The 15921-nt window shown below is 39.7% G+C and overlaps 1 protein-coding gene and 1 pseudogene across 3 annotated transcripts in view; both read left to right on the forward strand.

Moving 5' to 3' along the window:
* Positions 1-1179: 1179 nt before the first annotated feature.
* On the forward strand, positions 1180-1280 carry LOC114493554 (annotated as a pseudogene).
* Positions 1281-6529: 5249 nt separating this feature from the next.
* MPP7 (membrane palmitoylated protein 7) overlaps positions 6530-15921 on the forward strand; it is a 246052-nt gene continuing 236660 nt past the window's right edge. For 2 of the 3 annotated variants that reach the window (XM_028507783.2, XM_036022593.1), the window contains exon 1: positions 6530-6721. The gene's annotated coding sequence lies outside the window, so the exon portion shown is untranslated. The remainder of the gene's footprint in view (positions 6722-15921) is intronic. The other variant, XM_028507784.2, reaches the window with a different exon arrangement.

Below are 15921 nucleotides of genomic sequence, written 5' to 3' on the forward strand. Positions count from 1 at the left end.
CTACCTAAGAGCAATCAGAAAAGTTATGGGACCACTCAAGTGGTCATCCAGGCCCAGGGGCAGATCTCCCACTGCAAACATGTTGAAGGGACAGTGGCCAGCAAAGGTGGCCTTCTGCTTCCTACATCTCGTCTTTCCTGCGTGTTCTACATGCTGGTCTCATAGAGGCCAAGAGCACTGTTCACTGGCATTCTCCAACTTGGCACGAGCTTTTGCTCTTTGAATAAACTAAGGTCAAGAGTTATACTTAAACAGGAAAATTGGGAATTGGTAGAAGACCTAAATGGGAGTGGCACCCTGAAACTGGAGAAGACAGGGTACTTAGCATTTGACAACCAACTGAAGAGAAAAGAGAGATTTCAAGAAAGCTGGAAATCAACATTGAAGGCTTTGGCCTTGGCCTCTGGGCCTTCTTTTTAGTGTGAAAAGGCAAGTGACTTTTGCTGAATAGCTCCATTGATTGGCTATTGAAAATGTGGGGATTAAAGGGCCTGCTTTAAGAAGAAAAAAAAGGTAAAAATATGAACAGTAAAATGGCAATAAATACACATCTATCAATAATTGAATCTGAAAAACAAAACTAATCAAGCAGAACAGAAACACACAGATACAGAGGACATTTTGACAGTTGTCAGATAGCAGTGGGCCTGCATGGCTGAGTTAATGAAGGTGAAGGGAGTAAAAAGTACAAATTTGTAGTTACCAAATAGTCACGGGGTGGAAAGTACAGCATAGGGAATATAGTTAATAATATTGTAAGAATTACGTATAGTGTTAGATGGGTATGAGATCTATTGGGCTGATTACTTAGTAAGTTATATAATGTCTAATCACTGGCCTGTATATCTGAAACTAATATAATATTTTATTTCAACTATAATTGAAAAATAAAAAGTTATTTAAAGTCAGAAATGAATAAAGTTAACTACCCTTAAGAAAAAAAGTGCACTGGCTGGTGTGGCCCAGTGGATTGAGTACTGGCCTGTGATTCGAAAGGTCACTGGTTTGATTCCCAGTCAGGGCACATGCCTGGGTTGTGGGCCAGGTCCCCAGTTGGAGGCATATGAGAAGCGACTTATCAATGTATCTATCGGACATCGATGTTTCTCTTCTATTTCTCCTTCCCTTCTTCTCTCTAAAAATAAATAAATAAAATCTTTTTTTTTAAAGAAAGAATGCTTGCTTTAGCAGCACATATACTAAAAATGGAACAATACAGAGAAGATTAGCATGGCCCCTGTGCAAGGATGACACAAATTTGTGAAGCGTTCCATATTTTTAGAAATAAACCCATTTTTATGGTCAATTAATATGTGACAAAGGGGGCAGAAGCATAAAGTGGAGTAAAAATAGCCTCTTCAACAAATGGTGCTGGGAGATTGGGACTGGTATATGGAAAAAAATGAAACTAGACCAACTTACACCATATACTGTAATAAACTCAAAATGGATAAAAGACTTAAACATAGGCCATGATATCATAAAAATCCTAGAGGAAAACATTGGCAGTAAAATTTCAGATATTCCATGCAGCAATATCTTTGCTGATATACCTCCTAGGGCAAGGGATATAAAGGAAAGAATAAACAAATGGGACTTCATCAAATTAAAAAGCTTCTGCATGGCTAAAGAAAACATCAGCAAAATGAAAAGTGAATAAACCATATGGGAAAACATATTTGCCAATGGTACCTCAGACAAAGGTTTGATCTCCAAAACATAAGAACTCACATGACTCCACTCCAGGAAGACAAACAATCCAATTAACAAATGGGCAAAGGACCTGAAGAGACACTTCTCCGAGGAGGACATACAGAGGGTCTAGTGACATATGAAGAGATACTCAGCATCACTAGCCATCAGAGAGATGCAAATTAAACCCACAATGAGATACCACCTCCTCACACTGGCCAGAATGGCCATCATTAACAAATTAACAAACAAGTGCTGTTGAAGATGTGGAGAAAAGGGAACCTCAGTGCACTGTTGGTGGGAAGGCAGACTGGTGCAGACACTGTGGAAAACAGTATGGAATTTCCTCACAAAACTAAAACTGGGACTGCGTTTTGATCCAGTCATTCCACTGCTGGGATTACATGCTAAGAATCCTGAAACACCAATTCAAAAGAACCTGTGCATCCCAATGTTCCTAGCAGCACAATTTACAATAGGCAAGTGCTGGAAGCAACCTAAGTGCCCGTTAGTAAATGAGTGGATCAAAATATTGTACATTTACACAATGGAATACTATACAGCAGAAAAAAGAAGGAACTCCTACCTTTTGCAACAGTGTGGATGGAGCTGTAGAGTATTATGCAAAGTAAAATATGCCAAGTGGCGAAAGGCAAATGCCATAGGATCTCACCTATAAGAGGAATCTAATGAACAAAACAAACAAATGAGAAAAATAGAGCCAGAGGCATGGAAACAAGAACCAAACTAATAGTAACCAGAATGGGGGAAGATAAGGGAGGAAGGAAGGGGAAGAGTCTGGTTAAAGAACAAGTATAAATGACTCATGGACATGGACAACAGGGTGGGGGGTTGATATTGCAGGGAATTGGGTGGGGTAGGGGAGATTAATGGGGGAAAGTTGGGACAAGTGTAACAGAACAACAATAAAAAAATTAAGAAAGAAGAAAAAGGGAAAGATGGAAACAGTGCAGGGAATACGATGATCCCTATCTGGTAATCTGCCCAGTGCCTATACTTTGGGAAATCTCTGCCCTTTAGCAGGGATGGGCCTCCACAGCAGCCATATCTCCCTTTCCCATCACCTGTCTGATCATAAGTAACAGGGTGGAGGAAAGAAGATGCCAGGCTGGGCCAATCATATTTCCTCTCCATAGAATTTGGGAGTCAGTCAATGGGGTTGATTCAATCTGTGTGTGTGGAGGGAGGTAGCTTTACCCTGCCTCGTGGACTTAGGAGCTGGGAAAACTGCTTTCCAGAGAAAAATAGAGCAGAAGTGTGGACAGAGGCAGGTGAGACCATAGAGTAAACTTCAGTTGAGTCCCTCACAGCTTTTCCACTCCTTGACCCTGGATTCCCTGAGGGCTGACTTATTTTCACCCTTGGATTCTATAAGATGACCCTCTATCTTTATAATTAACTTTTGAACTCTATTATTGGGTGCAGAGATTACTTTCCAGTGACTTTGGATCACTGTGCCATACATTTTAAAGATTTACTTTTAAAATTTTATTTAGTCGCTGCTTCTTTTGATTCACCTGCCACTATCAGCTAGATGTACTGAGACACTGATATTTCCCATCATTCCCACTGACTGTCCCTCCATACTGTGGCTAGACCTCTTCCCTTGTAAGTCTGCTCACAAAGTAAGTTCAAATTAAAAGCTCTTTTTTTGAAAAATTAGCTAAACTAATTATATCTCAACACTAATTTACTTGCTGACAGTAGTTTGGAACACATTTTCAGACTATTGTTTATTTAAAAACATTTTTTTATCCTCACCCGAGGACATTTTTTTTCCCAGTGCTTTTAGATAGAGAGGAAGGGAGAGAGAGAGACATTCATGTGTGAGAGGAGAATGATTGGTTGCCTCTCGTATGTGCCTGGATGGAGGATCCAACCCACAATTCAGGTTATGTGCCCTGACCAGGAATTTAACCTGCAGCCTTTTGGTTATGTGACAGTGCTCCAACCAACTGAGCCACCCCAGCCAGGGCTATACTATTATTTAGAAGCCCATGTAATACGAAAGTTCTGTAAAATATTTCTTAGGTAATGAGGTTACTGTCTTTTAAAGAGTTTTACCTGCTTCTCAGGGAAAGAGAGAAAAGGATTTGTTCTAGTCTTTGTATCATGTTTCTTGTACTTCTTTACAAATTCATGTTTTTTTTAAAAATTACATTTTATTGATTATGCTATTACAGTTGTCCCAATTTTTCCTTCTTTTCCCCTCTCCACGCAGCACCCCGCCCCCCAGTCCCTCAGGCAATCCCCATACCACTGTTCATATCCATGGGTCATGCGTGTAAGTTCTTTGGCCACTCCATTTTCTACACTGTACTTTACATCCCTATGGCTATTCTGTAACTACCTATTTGTGGTTCTTAACTCCCTCTTCATCCATTTCCCCACAACCCCCTCCCATCTGGCAACCATCAAAATGCTCTCCATATCCCTGATTCTGTCTCTGTTTTTCTCATTTCTTTAGTTTGATTTTTAGATTCAATTGTTGATAGATATGTATTTATTCCCATTTTATTATTCATAGTTTTGATCTTCTTTTTCTTAAATAAGTCCCTTTAACATTTCATATAATAATGGTTTGGTGATGATGAACTCCTTTAGTTTTTTCTTGTCTGGGAAACTCTTGATCTGCCTTTCAATTCTAGATGATAACTTTGCTGGGTAGAGCAATCTGCTTTTCATGACTTTGAATATTTCTTGCCCATCCCTTCTAGAGAAAAGTTTCTTTTGAGAAATCAGTTTTATGGTATTTCTGCTATAGGTAACTAATTTCTTTTCTTTAGCTGCTTTTAAGATTCTTTCTTTATCTTTAACCTTTGGCATTTAATTATGATGTGTCTTGGAGTGGGCCTCTTTGCATCCATCTTTAGTTTGGAACTCTGTGCTTCCTGGACTTGCATGTCTACTTCCTTCACCAAATTAGGGAAGTTTTCACTATTTTTTTCAAATAGATTTCTAATTTCTCGCTCTTTCTCTTCTCCTTCTGATACACCTATGATGTGATTATTGGATCATTTGATGCTGTCCCAGAGGTTGCTTACACTATCCGTTTTTTTGGATTCTTTTTTCTTCTTGTTGTTCTGATTGGTTGCTTTTTGTTTCGTTATGTTCCAAATCATTGATCTGATTCTTGGCTTCATCCACTTTACTGTTGTTTCCCTGTAAATTGTTCTTTATTTTAATTAGTGTATTGTTTGTTTCTGACTAGATCCTTTTTATGATGTTGAGGTCCTCACTAAGTTTCTTGACTGTCCCTATAACCAGTGTTTTGAACTCTGCATCTGATAGATTGCTTATCTCCATATCATTTAGCTCTTTCTCTGGGGTTTTGTTCTGTTCTTTCATTTGGGCCATATTTTGTTGTCTCCTCATTTTGGCAGCCTCCCTGTGTTTGTTTCTATGTATTAGGTAGAACTGCTTTGACTCTCTGTCTTGGTAGTGTGGCCTTGTAGTAGGAATCCTGTAGGGTCCAGTGACACAAAATCCCCTATATTCCTTTCCTTCCTTAGGTTTGATTTTGTCAATCTCCATTTTTTTAGTATTATTAAATTTATAGAGTTTTGCGGGGGAAGTGCTTCACTTCAAATATTGTATTTCAGAACCTAATGGGAATGACAAAAACAAATAGTACAGAATGGTAAGACAGTTGAGTATGCTCCCCAGGTGAGATATGTTGATTTGGGTCTAGGCTGATGTGCTCTGAGAGCTCAGATTATTTTAACTATGGGTCATTGGTAATCATCTCAACTACCTTCTCCTCTCTCCTACTTTCCATTTTCAAATTGATGCATATTTTGAAGCTCTGTCACATTCCTTTGTTTCTTATAATTCCCTGCATTAGCTGACTTTTCCAATTTATACCTTCTGAATTTCTTTCTGTAGTCTACTTTTTTTTATTAAAACTACTTATTTGATACTTTGGATTATAAATTCTTCCTGTCAGGGACGATGTATTTACAGTGTAGTGCATTTTACACTATGTGTCAGATAAGTGGTAGTTACCCAGGAAAGAGTATGGGGGCACCTCAGTCATATTTGTAAAGTTTTTTTAAGAGCTGATGGAGGCTAATATCAATACACATTTTTTGATGGTCCTCAGCTCTTGAGTATATTACTGTGTTTTCTTCTCTTGTGGAGGAATTCGTCCCCTGCATATCCTCCAAAGTTTGCCTTTACCATTCTCCTCACCTTACTCATTTTCTATTTTTTAACCCCCCAATTATAAAATACTTGCTTAATATGGAACACAGAAAGGCAATAAAGTCATGCATAATCTCACGAGGGTGAAAACATTTTATGCCTTCTTTTGCTTATGACAATTTACTTCTGAATCTTACGCAGCATTTAAAAGAACGCCCAGGAGGCTTCTCAAAATCTAAGTAATGTTAAAGATTAGCTGTTATTCACCAAGTTCATAGGCAAATCAAAGAATCACAGTAGGGTAAGGAAGCTCGCATCTGACAAAGGAACCTGGGTATCCGGGGATTCTTTGCAGGTAGGCTGCTGGTCTAGTAACCACAGCCTGTTCTGCAGCCACCAGGGAATCAAGCCAGTGGAGGCGGGGCTTCCGATGATTGAAATTAGGGGAGAGGAGCTACAGACCTGTCACCAATCAAGGCTCTAGTCTGTTTTCTCTAAGTGACCAATCAGAGAGTTCTTCTGCCTAGCTGTCTTCAAGTTTGCGACACCTACCCCCTATTGCGGCCTATCAGCAGGCGCCTCATACAAAGAGTTCGAGGCGCTCACGCCCCATGGGAGGTGCGGCCTGGCCTCCGCCCCGCCCCCTCCTCTGTGGCTCCGCCTCACCGAAGGAGGGGGCTGATTCGGTTACTCTCTGGGAGGGAGGTGTGGGTCTGGTGCCCGAGGGGCTCGTGCGTTCTTCGCCCGCGGGCTTCTGATTGTCTTTTGCTGCGGCTGTTCTTGTTGTCTGTCTTTTTGCCTGAGAGCCCCGGGCTGCAGGGGCCAGAGTGAGCGCGCCTCCCGCAGACGCTGCTGACCAGAACAGGTAATGGGGCGCTAGGGCTGCAGTGGCGATTGGAGCACCCGGCGCAGTGCTGGCGGTGGGATCTGGTCCCCCGGCTGCTCCAGCCGGCAACGTCCGGGAGAAGTCACCAGGAGCCTCTCGCCCGCCCCCAGGCGCCTCCTTCCCTAAGCCCACGGCGGCCTCGGCACCTTGCGGAGAGGTGGGGGCGGGGCCGGGCGAGGGGAACGTGAGGGCGTGGGGTCCCGGCAGCTGCGGGCAAGACTCCTTGGGGACCTCGCAGGACTCGGGGCGCGGCGGCTGGGCCCTAAGGAGGGCGGGGGGGGGGGGGGGACGTGCAGGTGGAGGGAAAACCGCAGAGTTGAGTCAGAACCAGGCATCCGCGGGAGAAGGACCCACTGATAGTAGCGATAAGCTGAGTGGCTTTTTTTTTTTTTTAATTGAGAAAGGTGTTTGTACTTGGGTGGTGTTAATTACACAATTTTTGGAGACAAGAGCTTTTCAGTGAGATTTACACATTAACATTACTTACTTATTATCTTTTAAATTAAAAGCAGTCTTTAACGTGAACTTGTTTGAGGATTTTTTCTCAAGTGACAAGTAGGCAGACCCAGCAGGGTGACTCACCTTTGTCTGCGCTGAAGTGGGGAGTGGCGCGATAGCAACGAGGGGGAGGAATGCCGATGAGGAATGCCTGTACAGGTTTGAAAGGATTGTGGGGGTGGGACCTCGTTTCTGTTACTCTCGTGGGTGAAAGTAGAATTATCTTATTTTAATTTTTTAAACGGCTTTCAAATTTGTTTTTAAAAATGCTGCTTTAGAAACAGTCTAAGGGTTTTAGGTTTTAGGGATGCACCTGCTACCCATGCAGTAAAACTTTGCAGACAAGTCCTCGGCAGTTAACTGTATGAGTTGATTTACTTATAAAGAAGCACTTTGAATTGCTCTTTTTCTTTGACGTGTTCAATAACCTTTTTCATTCACCATTCGTTCACAAGAGGAATGGTGAAGGTCACTGAGTTTTAACAGTAATGGCACAGCGAGGACTCTGGCAGCGGTGTTCTCTGCTTCCAGGTGCGCTCTCTTCTACAAACTAGTTATTTCCATTTAGGTTTTTTAATTGAGAAGTTCCAGAGCATGGCGTCAATTTTAGTATCCTCCTACCCTCTGAGGAGCAGGTAGTGTTTATCATGCCCATTTTACACGGTACATAAACAGAATGCCTTAGAGATAAAAAGGAGTTCTGCCTCAGGTTGTTTGACTCCTACTCGATTTTGTACCCGGATTTAATACAGGACCCGGCAAGGTCCCCACCGCCAAGCAAGCTTCTGCACACTGATTTGATCACATGTACACAAGTCAGAGATGGGGATGGTTATTTCCTAGTAAAGAAATACTCTGTTAGGTGTTTCTTTTTCTTTTTTTTCTTCGAGGTTGCTAAGAGTTTGAATTGCACCAGAAGGGTAATTTTTCATACAAGGCAAAGCAACTTAAAACTGAGTGGTGCTATGTAAAAATATTTTAAATCTGGGGGGTGTTCTAAATTAGAGAACCTTATTTTTGCTTGCATCAGTGGATTTCAGCAGTATTTTTAAATTTGCATTGAAATAATAGACATAAAGCAAATAAAAAGGAAGCATAATGCATTTTGGTCACAAGTGACGACTTTGTTTTGGAAGATTTTTACCTAAAATTTAGTAGGAAGTTTGAAAATGTAAACATCATTTCTTCCTTAATTATAATAACACGAAGAAGGGAATGTAGGTGTTCATGGAGAGGATTAGATGGTATTTGAGAGGAACCTCTTGAATGATGTCAAGGCTTGGGGAACTCGAGAGAATGGTTAGGTTATGTTAAATTTATTAGTCATCAAGAACATGGAAATGTCTTATGAATTACTGAATAGAACTGTTCTAATTGTGAAGTTATCCCTTGTTTTCACGGTAAATACATCTGTTGCATGTAACATGTATGTTTGATACTTGTGTAGCATATAAGGCATTCCTTCCACATGCTTTGTCACCTAGCTCTGCTTCTGTTTATGTTTCTACATTAATGCCTTCACTTAATTTTTCTCTCCTGCCAAAATAAAATTTCTAGCACCCAAAGAAAAATTTCCATAAAGAAACCTTTTCATCTGTTAATTTGTACAGAAAATTAGTCCTTTCTTCAGATGGTCACAACTTTCTTGAAGTGTGTGAAATCGAAAAGAGATTTAGGCTATTTATAAAGTAGTTGTTTGTGTTCCTAGGATCTGTCCTTTAAAAAAAATTAATTACGTTAACGACTTCCACTAGATGGTGCACTAGGTGCTTCCACTAGGTGCTGCTTATTGGAGATTTCAATCAGATTTTTTTTTTTCTTATAGCAGTTCACTGACAAAGGTACAAATGTACTACAAGTATTTCTGTTGTAATTGCAGTTTAGAGAGAACTGCAATCAGTGATTTAAGTCAGTTTTATTAAATGAGATTGTTTGGATGGAAGGAAATGACAGCTAATTTAAAGTGAAGGAAATTGTCAGTAATTTTGGAAATAATTTCTACTAAAAAGGCTCTTTGATTCTCCTTGCGGTAAGGAACCCAGACTAGAGTGCAGATTTATTGGTCCTCATTGGGCATGTAAAAATTTTTTTTCTTGAATGCACATTTTTATCTTTCTAATCTTTTAGGAGAGCATGGGTATGACCTTGCTTCACTTATGCACCCTGCTGGTGGTAGGAGCTGCTCCTCAAGCTTGTTTATTCCAAGGATAGCTTACAGAAGGGAAATGAGAAAACATAGCTGTTATTTTGATAAAAGCAGTGCTCGTTTTAGGTACAGAAATGGCGATGTTAGTGGAGAATAGGAGTAGTTAGGATGATCGCATTTTGTGAGATGTTTTGCAGAAAGCACTGGACTTTTAAAAGAAGAGTGTACTTGGGAAGGTCTTTAGGTGGTTGGTGTATGTTTATTTTAGTTCCACTGAACAGTGTGTGGGGAGGAGAACTTCGGTAAATCCTTTCTTGGAACCAACTGTGGTCCTCAGGGAATTTGATGGTAATTGGGAGGGGGAAAATAAATAGGTGTCATTCCTTCTAGGAAGGTAGCTCCGGGTAGTGCTGCCAGCCTTTGAATGAGTATGAACAGGAAAAGGTGGGTGGTTATAAGCAGCCAAACAGATTAAAATCTTGCCTGAGCGTGGGCTTCCCAGTGTTTCTGTGCCCTTGAGAACCTAGCCAGTCAGCATTCTAACTCAGGTTTATAGCCATCCTGTGGTCCAGTCTGGGGCTAGTTACCTATTCTATTGTCAAATTTATTTTTAATGAAGTAAGTAGAATGCCGAACTTGATAAAATGACCTGAGTATGTAAGTGGATAGCTTAAAAGAGTATTTTGGCACATGGTATGTTCTCATTCTGGTAGGTGTTTGAATATACTCATGTCTAATACTCTTCCGCTGTCTAAAAAGGCTTTACTAGAAATAGGCAAACTTGAACATACATGGTCCTCTGTTGCTCCAGATTGAGAACTTGAGTTAGGGGGAGGAAATAAGGCTCTTGGTCTAAATATTGCTTTGAAAAGAGGACGTCAGGTGGAATGCTGTAAAGGGCTGGTTTAGGTAAGAGACAGAAACAACTTTTTGCTGGTAAAAGCACATGGTTAGCTTTACTCATGATTAAAAACATGCTTTTTGAAAGATAGTCCTATATATGTTTACTGAAAGCAGTTTGAATCTTGAGGAATATTTCTGAGTGTTGCACTTTTTTTTTTTTTTGACAATTGGAAGTTTGTTGAAGTGATTCTGTGAAAACTTGAACTTGAACCAGGGATAAAAGGGATTATGGAACTATGGGCCAAGATTATTAAGCTTCTACTACTGATATTTAGAACAGTATTTTCCTCTTCCTAATATGGCTTTGGTTTAGCTTCTGGACATTCTGTTTGGATCTCTGTGTTCTTTTCGTATTTTGAATTTAGCTCAGTTCCTGGTAAGATCCATCAGTGTAGACTTCTTTTTTTGGATGATCTAGTCAGGATATAGAGTAGGTGTTTTGGCAAGTTTAGGAGTTGCTCTCGTGTCAGCAATGAAGAAATGAAGTAATACTATTTTGATGTGTTTAGAGACATTTTAAATAGGATCAAAATTTTACATTTTGGATTTTTCAAAATGGTAATCATTTAATATGCATACAATTAAGTTGAATATGAAAACTTTAGATCAGTGCTTCTCAGACTTCAGCCTACCTCCCAGTCTGCTGGAGAGTGCTGTAAAAGTTAGGTTGCTGACTCAGTAGATCTGAGGATGGGCCCTGAGATTCGTATTTTTAATAAATTCCATGGGAACAGTGATGCTGCTGGTGCAGGACCACACTATGAAAACCACTGAGAAGGTTCCAGGGGGAATGAGTGCACTTAAGAATACAGGCTTTGAAGTTTGAAAGGCTTAGATGTGCATCTCTGCTCTTTCACATACTAAACCTTTGACTTTAGGCATGTTTCTTTCCTCTGTTTTCTCATTTCTAAACTGGAAATAAAATAGTATTATGTTGCTGTGAGTATTCAATTAACACAAACATGTGTAAAAGCTTGTAGAATAGTGTCTATCATGATGCAAGCATGCAAAAAATGTTGGCTTCCACTCATAAAAATCAATGAGTGCAGGAAATAAATAGAATCATGAATCTTACAAAGGGGAGGTGGCTTTTCAAAGACAAACTATAATACTTATCTCCACTTCCTGACTCTATGCTGTGAGAAAGATACACAACTACTCAATTTCTACTTAGCAAATGAAGCAGAAGTTTGTGGATCCTAGTAATTTTCCAGACACATTGTTTAGAGACAGAATATTCACAAGGGTGGTGCCCTAAAAGGTTGAATTCTTTGGTCAAAATATGTTGGATTCACACAGTAATCATTGTAGTCCACACTTGATACAACAGAAGTTGTAAATGTTGTTTCTGGGAGTTTAGTTACAGGAAATACCTGAAAGTCATCTTCAGAACACAGTCTTACCTGTGTTGTGGTAACTTTGTAATTGATGACCCTGACTGCAGTTCTTGGAGATGCCCTTGCCCTGGTTGCTGAGTGCCTGGCTAATTTTCTGTTATCAGAGAGCCCACCTGTTTTGGTGATCTAAAAGTTGTACCCCTGTCCCACTACTCCCTGTAAAAATAACTCATTTTATTTATATCTGTTGTAGCAGGTCAAACTCTTAACTTATTTGTTTACTTTTTATTGTTTCCTTCACTAGAGTGTAAACTCTATTGGCAAGAACCTGATCTGGACTACTGTGTGCCTGGTGTACCGGGACTTTCCAGTAATAAATACTGGATCAGTGTATGAGGTGGGGACCCCCTCAGCTCCTCCCAAATCAGGTGTTCAGACTTGAGTTGGTGATGAGTTTATTAGGACAAGGATCTCAAGTCTGGGCCATTCTTATTAAATGCTGTTCTTGCTTAATGTTAAAATGTAGCATACAGTGTTTTTGGAGACTAGCTGTAAAGAGGATGAGCTTGACAGGAACTCAACTGCATAAATGTAACAACTGCAGAGGAGGAATCAACCTATAATCGACATGTAATATATACATAAATAGTGTATATATAAGCAATGACTGAGCCTCCCTTCTGAAAGAGCTTTGGATATGGAAACTGTCTCCAGTACTTGCTGCAAGTAAAATAAAACTATCTTGTTCTTGAATAGAGCTCCCCAAGTGGTGAGCCCCTTGAGTTTGATAACAGGTTCATGGACCACTGTCATTATTGGTGCATGGAAAGCCTATCATTTTATTGTATGTTTGCCCTTCATCACCTATCCCCATTCATGTTCCTGATCCCCCCCACAGGACCCTTTCAGGCATATACATAATTTCATCAAGTGCTGCCAGATTATTGGGAATGGCTGTGCTAGTTTACATTCTCACCAGCTGTTACTCCCACATTCTCGCTGGCACTTGATATTTTCTGACCTTATCATTTCTTTCAATCTGATGCAACAGATGGAGTGATGTTACTGTTCTTATTTGCAATTCTCTGATTACTAATGCGGTTGAGTGTCCTATCATGTGCTTGTTAGCTGTGTAGGTTTCTCTTTTTGTGAATTACATTTGTATGTTCTTCACATCTTGTTTTAGATTTTCTTATCCCCCTCTCTACCTGCCCTACCTGCCCTAATTTACAGGAGGGTTTTTTTTTTTTGGTATATTCTACATGTTAATGTCATTGGATTTTAAATGGTGCACATTTGGACTTCTGGCCAAGATGGGGGTGTAGGTCGATACATTGTGCCTCCTCGCACAACCAAAAGAAGGACAACAGCAAATTTAAAAACAAAAAATAACCAGAACTGCCAGAAAATTGAACGGTGTGGAAGTCTGACAACCAAGGACTTAAACAAATATTCATTCAGACTGGTAGGAGAGGCGGGGACAAACAACTGGGTGGAGAGGATGAGAGGCAAAGTGGCGGCTGGTGGACTGGACAGTCTCACATTTGTGTGTAGATAAACCAGGAAGAACAACTGGGCAGTGAGACAGACTGTGCAGCTAAGGGTTCCAGTGTGGGGAAGTGAAGCCTCAAAACCTCTGACTGAAAAAACCTATGGGGGTTGAGGCAGTGGGAGAAACTCCCAGCCTCACAGAAGAGTTCATTGGAGAGACCCACAGGGTCCTAGAACATACAGAAATGCACCCCTTTCTGGAAATCAGCATCAGAAGGGCCCAATTTGCTTGTGGGTAGCGAGGGAAGTGACTGAAAGCCTGCTGAGAGCTGAGCTACCTGCATTGTTTCCTTTCGGACCCCTCCTCCACTTAGCACCACAACGCTGCAAAGAGGGTTGCCCTGCCCTGGTGAATACCTAAGGCTCCACCCCTCACTCTGTAACAGGTATGCCTGGATAAAAAAAAATTTGGCCCAAATGAAAAAAAAGATTAAACATCCAGAAGATAACTAAGTGACAAAGAGATAGCCATCCTATCAGATGCACGGTTCAAAACACTGGTAATCAGGATGCTCACAGAAATGGTTCAGTATGGTCACAAAATAGAGGGAATAATAAAGGCTATGAAAAGTGAAATAAAGAGAAATATACAGGGAACCAAAAGTGATAGAAAGGAGACCAGGACTCAAGTCAACAGTTTGGAACAGAAGGAAGAAAGAAACATTCAACCAGAACAGAATGAAGAAACAATTCAAAAAAAATCAGGAGAGGCTTAGGAACCTCCAGGACAACTTTAAACATTCCAACATCGGAATCTTATGGGTGCCAGAAGAAGAAGAGGAAGAACAAGAAATTGAAAACTTACTTGAACAAAAATGAAGGAGAACTTTAACAATCTGACAAAGGAAACAGACTTCCAGGAAGTCCAGGAAACTCAGAGAGTCCCAAAGAAGTTGGACCCAAGGAAGCACACACCAAGGTACATCGTAATTACATTACCCAAGGTTAAAGATAAGCAGATAGTCTTAAAAGCAGCAAGAGAAAAGGAGACAGGTGCCTACAAAGGAGTTCCCATTGGACTATCAGCTGATTTCTCAAAAGAAATCTTTCAGGCAAGAAGGGGTTGGAAAGAAGTATTCAAAGTCATGAAAGGCAATTACCTACATCCAAGATTACTCTTATCTAGCAAAGCTATCCTTCAGAATGGAAGGGCAGATAAAGTACTTCCCAGATAAGGTCAAGTTAAAGGAGTTCATGTCACCAAGCCCTTATTAAAAGAAATATTAAATGGACTTATCTAAGAAAAAGATCATAACTATGAACAGTAAAATGATAAACTCACAACTGTCAACAACCTAAAACAAAAACAATCTAAGCAAACAACTAGAACAGGAACAGAATCATAGAAATGGAGATCACCTGGAGGGTCATCAGTGGGAAGGAGGAGGAGAGAGGATACCGGAGAAGATACAGGGAATAAGTAGCATAAATAGTAGGTACAAAATAGACAGGAGGAGGTTAAGAACAGTATAGGAAATGTTGCAGCTGAAGACTTATGTGTGTGACCTGTGGATATGAACTAAGGGGGAGAATGCTAGTTGGGGGGTGCAGGGCAGAGAGGAATAAAGGGAAGGAAAAATGGGACCATTGTAATAGCATAATCAATAAAATATATTTAAAAAAATAAGTGGTGCTCACCTTTTCCCTACCTATTTGTCAAGTTTTTTTTTTCTTTGAAATTCTTTATGGAACAGCCGCTTTAATTTTCTTATAGTTAGATCCATCCATATTTTTTTTATATTCCAGGCCTTGTTTAGGAAGTATTTCTTTGTTCTTAGTTAACAAAGATATGTTTCTATAATTTGCCTCTTCCTGTTTGGATTCTGCAATGGTTTTTGTTTTAATTTTCATTTTTATTATTACAACTTCTTTATAGATCTTGATATCTAGAAGTGTAGTCCTTTTAAAACATATTTAGCTGGTGGTTTCCAATGCTGGCTTTACATTAGAATTAACTAGGTAGCTTTTTAAAGTCATTTGTTCTGTGTACTGTAGACTAACTGAATAGTAATTCTAGGGTGTAGAGCCCAGCAACTGTATTTTTAAAAACCTCCTCTTGTAATACTTGTATCCACAGTTGAAATCATGTATCAAAGATATTTGTTTTTTCAATAGAGTCTAAAATTTTTCTCCATAGTCTTGTGCCTTAGATTAATTCCTAAGTACCTCAGTTTTTGTTTCCATGTGAATGGAAATTATTTTTGTATTTCCCTGCCCTCCTACCCCGCCCCCCCCACCCCCCCAGTTTAGGGGGGTCCTATTGGGACTGGGTTGGCCAAAATGCCCATGTGATTTTTTTCCATAAAATAAAAGACATATTTTTCATTTTCACCAATAACTTGATTTGGATATTTTGAGTATGCCAACCCAATATATATAGCTACAAATTAGTAGCTAAGTTTTTTATATTAATATTTGTTGGTCTTTCTGAAGTCATTCTATTTTAATAGCTAGTTTTCCTTTTGGATGTTTTATGAAGATGATTATTTCATTTTAAATAATGACTGCATTTTTTTCTTCCAATTATTATATTAAGTTGGCCAAAAAAATCATTTAGTTTTTTTCTGTATGATGGCTGTAATAGTGCTTAGTTGTCTTTAATTTGATTTGAAACAATTTTGTTAGATTGTATTGTGACAGATATATCAGTGTGCATTTAAAAGCAACAAAATTGTGAATTTTTGTGCAGCCATGTTAATATTGAAGATGGAAGAAGATATGCAACATTTTCAGTGTATTATGCT

The sequence above is a fragment of the Phyllostomus discolor genome, chromosome 1, assembly GCF_004126475.2.
Source record: "Phyllostomus discolor isolate MPI-MPIP mPhyDis1 chromosome 1, mPhyDis1.pri.v3, whole genome shotgun sequence".
Lineage (NCBI taxonomy): Eukaryota > Metazoa > Chordata > Mammalia > Chiroptera > Phyllostomidae > Phyllostomus > Phyllostomus discolor.